Source organism: Curcuma longa, chromosome 21 (genome assembly GCF_044706935.1).
Source record: "Curcuma longa cultivar G26 ecotype Majalengka, Jawa Barat chromosome 21, ITB_CL_G26_1.1, whole genome shotgun sequence".
Lineage (NCBI taxonomy): Eukaryota > Viridiplantae > Streptophyta > Magnoliopsida > Zingiberales > Zingiberaceae > Curcuma > Curcuma longa.
Genome location: NC_133881.1, coordinates 353,573 through 360,067, shown reverse-complemented (window position 1 = coordinate 360,067; position 6,495 = coordinate 353,573). Strand labels below are relative to the sequence as shown.

The 6,495-nt window shown below is 35.8% G+C and overlaps 1 pseudogene; it reads left to right on the top strand.

Annotated features, from left to right (window-relative positions):
* The first annotated feature begins 3,747 nt into the window (after positions 1-3,747).
* LOC141814435 (putative disease resistance protein RGA4) lies at positions 3,748-6,261 on the top strand (annotated as a pseudogene).
* Positions 6,262-6,495: the final 234 nt, after the last annotated feature.

Sequence of the window (6,495 nt, the reverse complement as noted above, 5' to 3'; positions counted from 1 at the left end):
TGTGAACTAATAAGTAATTGAATTATCACAAAAGCTTGACTGATCACAAGTTTCAACATTGTTTAGAACAGCAACTATAAACTAAAATTCTTTTATTTATTTGTTTATTTTTTCTTCTTTTCACTACGTATTTTAGAAGTTCAAGGTATTCAAAATGAACTGATTTGATGATCGAGTCTTTGCCTCGCTAACACCTTCTTGTGTTGTAGTAGTTACTTTCTTCAATTATTAGGCTATATATTTTCTCACTTAACAAGTATTATGTTTCTACTAATTAATGTACTATGATTTTGTATGCTCATATATTATAATTTTAAGTTCTAAAAATAAGATATTAAACTATAGTATCTGACTATTTACAACTTTAGCATTTTATAAAATTTAAAATCACAATATATTTGATAGGGAAGTGAGTAGAGGCTTCTTAAGAGTTGTCAAATAAGTTAATCCATGATGGGATGGATCAACTCCATCATATGGTGGAGTGGATTGATCATCAACATGGTAGATTGAAAAATTATTAATCCAACCTAACCTAAGGTGAGTTGCGGATTAAGTAGATCAACCCACGGATCTGTCAAACAATAAAAAAAAATTTAAATTTTAAATTTGGATTACAATTTAAACGGGTCAAATTGAAAATTTTAAATTTTAATTGCAGTTTAAATGAATCTAGTCCACTAGTTCATTGCGTTTTTTTACTTTAATTTTGAGTTTTTAAAAAAACATAGATTTTCTCAACTTGTGGATCAATCTAAGTCCACTATGGGTTGATCCATATGAGTCACAGGCCTAGGCGGATGGGTCCACTTGAACCCACCTTAAATGGGTTGATAAAATTTTAACCCAACTAACTTGAATTATTTGACAGGACGGGCCAACTCAACTGGCTCAACCCAAATTGATGACTTTAATCACAAGACGCCAAGCGCTCCTTATTTCTAAAATACAACAATAAAAAAATATGCCCCACCAACAACTCACATGTGTTTGTCACCGTATTTCCCTTGTGTCCATTGTTACATCCTTATTTGTAACCTCATAACCTTGACACATTATATATATAATTCGATTTCATGTGCTCGATCATCTTCTCCCAATATAGTGATCATGTCACTCGTGCTCTCACGGGCATAGTGGAGTTGGTATTCGGATGATAGGTTGCCACATAAGAGTAGGGATTGAATACCTCGAAGGAAATTTGAAAAATAAAATCTCTCCCACTTAAAAAGGTCGCTTGATCATTGTAATTTATCCTCTCCAGATTGCTAAGGGACTACTGATATTGAAGGATGCCCGAAGTAAGCGTCTTCACCTTTTTGCCATGTGATCATGTTGCTCATTTTACTTATTTTCGTCAAATACCGCGAATGGTCAAACCACTGGTTAATGAATGATCTAATGTGTGCGACCTCCTAGAGGATTTCGATGAAGAAAACGAAAATAACCTGAAATGCACTTCAATAAGAGATTACTGATGTTGAAGAGTTTCGGTAGACCATTTCGATGTCCAAATTAGAATTCTTTTAAGAGAAAAGCTGTTTTTGAAGAAGAAGAGGGGGGAATTCAGAGAGTGGATCCCCAGTTGAAAGTACTGTGAGTTAGCGCCAGATTTGATCTTTTCTTAGCTACTGTCACTCGCTCACCGTCAAGATCTCAATGTCTGTGACCAGGCGGCCGGGAACCGGGAACTGGACGGAGCATGACGATATTGGGAGAGAAGAAGCTTATGATCGATTGGGTGGATCGCAGCTTGAACCCCGACAGCACCACCGTCTTCTTCATGAGCAGGTCCCCCGCCCATGGCCGGTGATCATCCATCTCTTCGTCGGAATTCATCGACTCAAGCTTCTCTACAACTAATCTTCTCGGGCGCAGGAGCACGGACTGGGGCAACTCCGACGGGATCAAGTGTGCCAAGGAGACGGAACCGATCCGGAACATGACCGGAGTGCCCACCACGTCGAAGATGTGGGAGGTGGCGAGGAAGGTGACAGGCTCGACTGCGCACATGCCGGTTACCTTCGTCGACATCACGGCCAAGTCGGTGCGGCGCAAGGACGCCCACGCATCGGTGTACACCACGCAGCAGGGGAAGTTGCTGTTGCCGGAGCAGAAGGCAGACCCTGCCAAGTTCGCGGATTGCATCCACTGGTGCGTTCCAGGGATGCCGGATACTTGGAACCAACTGCTCTACGCCCGACTTCTCTCCCGCCGGCCGCCCCAACGACGGTGAAGGTTTCAATCTAGTCTTCTCTTGATTTTCTTTACCAAAGTTTCATATAACATGAACCGTATAGAAGGATTGCTAACCTTAAAAAAAAAAAGTCTATAATTAATACTTTATATAGGTTTTTCTTTTTTTCTTTTTTTTTCTCTTTTATACTTTTTTTATTCTACAATAAGATTCTTTATTTGAGTGCATTATAATATTATTTAAATTTATTAAATAATATTTTAAAATTAGTTTTATTTTGCTTTTGTAATATAATTTATTATATTATATTATTTTATGTCAATAAATATTTTTAAATATTAAATATAGTTAAAGGGGTATCCTAAAATTATATTTAGTCGGTAAAAAAGAGTACTTTTTTTCATACACAAACTTAATAGTAACATAATATCACTTAGAATATAATTTAATAAAATCTACTGTGTAATTGAATACTATTTGCATACAATACAATTATATAATTTGATAAGACTTAGAAAAATACAATTTGATAGCACTTATAATAATAATAATAATTTAAGTGTGTAAATAATAAATAGTACTTTAAAATAGATATATTATGTCGATGACATTGATTTTAGTCTTGCATAAGATTTGACTTATCAATGACTATATTTTTTATAATAAAAATATACATTTCATTTAGTAAATTTTAATATTTTATTTTATTTTTTGTTGCATTAGGTAATTATATTCTTTGTAAATATATAAACTAATATAATTTATTGAAAATTTTAATATTATAAAATTTACAAAATAATTTTTAATATATTAAAATTATTATTACTTAATTTTAATAAGTATTTTGTATAAAAGTTTATTGTAAATGAAAGAGAAAATTCAAAAATACCTCTTATTTTTATCATCAATAAAAAGATATCTTTTTTCTTTTAATAAAAATATTTACTATCTTGAAAATATACTATTCAGTATTATTGTAGTAGGTCTTGTCAAAGTTAAAATTGTTAAAATTGAGAGTAAGGGTTTGAATTTTGATGAATTTGAGTAATATTTTTTATCAATTATAATTTTTTAATTTAGCTCCTCACTGATAATTATGAGATCGACTGTATAAATCGTTGTGACAGTAGATTTCATTTACCAATGGATACATGATATGTGTCATACGATTCGATGGGCTCCACATCTTCTCTCAGCACAGCGATCACGTCACTTTTTAATATTTTAAAAAGTATTATTTAATCCCTTTGAAAATAAATTTAATTTTTTAATACATCTCTTAGAAATTTGTGGCCTGTGGGTTGTGGCGTTAGCGAGTAGCGACTTAGATTTAATTAATAGCCACTCACTGTCATGCTGAAGTGTAATTTATAAGCTTCTTATCGGAGACCCAACCCATTTTAATAGTCGATTTAAATATCTATAAAAAAAAAATGAAGGCTTCAAAGTCGTCGCCCTGCAAATTGTTGCTTCTTGTTTCTTCTCCAAAGCTATTGTTAGCCAGATCCACACCAAACAACTTCTGCATCCTTCTTTATCGATCCGGAGCTATGGAAGGAGCTTTGGTAGCTACAGCTCGCTTTGTGGCGGCAGATCTCCTCCATCTCGACGAGAAAATCAAGGCAATAACTGGTACCGAAAGGAAGATGGAGAAGCTCAAGGAGTCGTCCGTGATCATCAACAAGGCGATCCAACACATCGAGTCCCGCTCTTTTATGGATGATGATGTGAAGAACTTGCTGAAGAAGCTCAAATACTTGGCCTACGATCTCGAGGATGTTGTGGATTACTATGACACCAAAGTCTTCCAGAAGAAGCAGAGATCAAATACTACTTTTTTAAGGCCGGTGCGTGATTTCTTCTCAGTTGATAATCAAGTTGTGTTTAAGAGTAGGGTAGGTGGCAAGATAAAAGCTATAACAGAAAGTCTGGATTCTATTTTGCTGCAAAAGTCTGTTCTTTCCAATTTGCTACAAGAACAAGGCAGTATCCCCACATCGCAACCAAGTCCCTACAGAGAGACCCACTCCCTCAATGGCTTTGTTGTTATAGGGAGAGATCCAGAGAAGAATAAGATTGTCGACATGTTAACAATGAATGATGATGATGAAAGCAATCATGGCACAGTGAAGGTCATCGCCATCGTTGGGATGGGTGGTCTCGGGAAGACTACACTTGCTCAGCATGTTTTCAATGATGAAAAGGTGAAAGCTCATTTTGCAAGTCCGAAAATGTGGCATCCTGTTGGGGCTGAATTTGATCCTGCGAAGATAATGAAGTCTGTTTTAGAACTGGCTACTGAAAACCAGTCAACATCTCAGAAATAGATTTAGTGCGCCAGAAGCTACAAAAAGCATTATATGGGAAGAGATTTCTGCTCGTTCTTGATGATGTATGGAATGAAGATCCATCAAAGTGGAATTTACTGAAAGCAGCCTTAAATGTGGGGCGAGAGGAAGCAAAATTTTGGTGACAACCCGTAGCCAGCAGGTCTCTGAAATTATGGGCTCATCCAATAACACCCACCAAATACAACAGTTGTCCGGAGATGATTGTCTGTCCTTGTTTCAACAATTTGCATTTGGAGATGAAGAGCCCAGTCGAACCTTGATGGAAATTGGTGGAAAGATTGCTGAGAAATGTGGCGGTGTTCCCTTGGCTGCCATATCTCTTGGTAGCATGCTCCGTAGCTCTCGAGATGAAACTTACTGGTCTTCGGTATCGAACAGTGAAATATGGCAGTCGGGAAATGAGGAAGATAAAGTGTTAGCTGTATTAAAATTGAGCTATGACACTCTCCCTCCACGGGCAAAGAAGTGTTTTGCATTTGCTTCCCTATTCTCAAAAAATTATACTATGGAAAGGGATTTACTGATACAACTGTGGATGGCAAATGGTTTCGTACGTTCAGAAGGAAATTTTGATGCTGAAACAGTGGGTAAACATGTCTTTGATGATTTAGTAATGGGGTCATTCTTTCTCTCGGAACCTTCCCATGCTTTTGAAGAAGATAGTCATGTAATCAAGTGCAGGATGCATGATTTGATGCATGATCTGGCACGATCAGTATATGCAGATGTGTATTGGAATTCTGATCAAGACTCAGTGGAAGTTATTGGAAAACGAACATATCATTTGCAAATAGATCAAAGAAAGTTTCCAAACATGACTCAGGTGGTCTTAGATAAGAAACCATTGTACTTGCGCACCTTTCTGACCTTTAAGCCCCGGTATGCATTTTCAAGTTTCAATTCAGGTTTGAGTATGAATCTGCTTGAAGTCTTCTCAGAACTGAAATTTTTGCGGGCGTTAGATTTAACTCACGGTGGCATCTTGGAAGTGCCAACATCAATAGAAAATTTGATACATTTGAGGTACCTCAACTTATCTAAGAATAAAATTGAAGTTCTGCCCGACTCCATAACCCTTCTCTGCAATTTACAATATCTCAATCTCAGTTTCAATGAGGCACTTCAAAAGCTACCAAAAGAGTTAGGGAAGATGCAAAACCTTCGGGATCTTGATATACAAAATGATATTAGATTGACACACATGCCTTGTGGATTATTTCGACTAACTAATCTTCGAAGTTTACCTCAAAACAATATAATTAAATTCACCAACACCTCAAGCACCGAAGAATTAGTATGCCACGTTAGTGTGGACGTATACTAACTCAAACATTCGCAAAAGGAGGTTTTACCCATTAATCTTATTATCTGGTCAACCTATCTTTATGACCAATAAGATTAATAGTTGGTCCTACTTTGGTCATGCACATTTAATAGCAAGCCACGTTAGTGTGGACGTTTACTATTAACTGCATTCTAAGTGTTTTTACTTTGAGGATTTTGAATTATGATCACATTAATAATTAATTCAATAAATTGATTTCCAGGCGAACCTTAGACAAAATCAATTATTGAATTCCTTATTTATGCTTTCATAATTAATTCTAATTTTCTATCTAATCATGCTTGTATAAAAAACTAATTCCTAATTGATCTCCAGGTTATGGCGAGGCAAAGGCCTTCTTGGATATGGGAGCAACCACCCCTTCCTAGACAAGATCAATTTCGGAGTTCGTTTAATATACGCGCATCATTTTCCTTAATTGTCCTTAAGAAATTAACCTATGTGTATTTTATGTTTAAACAAATTAAACACAACCATGCACATATATATTTGCAGCAAAAATTAAAATCAGCAATAAATATGGAAATAAAAAATTAAAATTATTTCCAACTATTATGGCCATTTAATTTTTTTTCTTCGCTGCAACTCGGCTTTTGACCGTC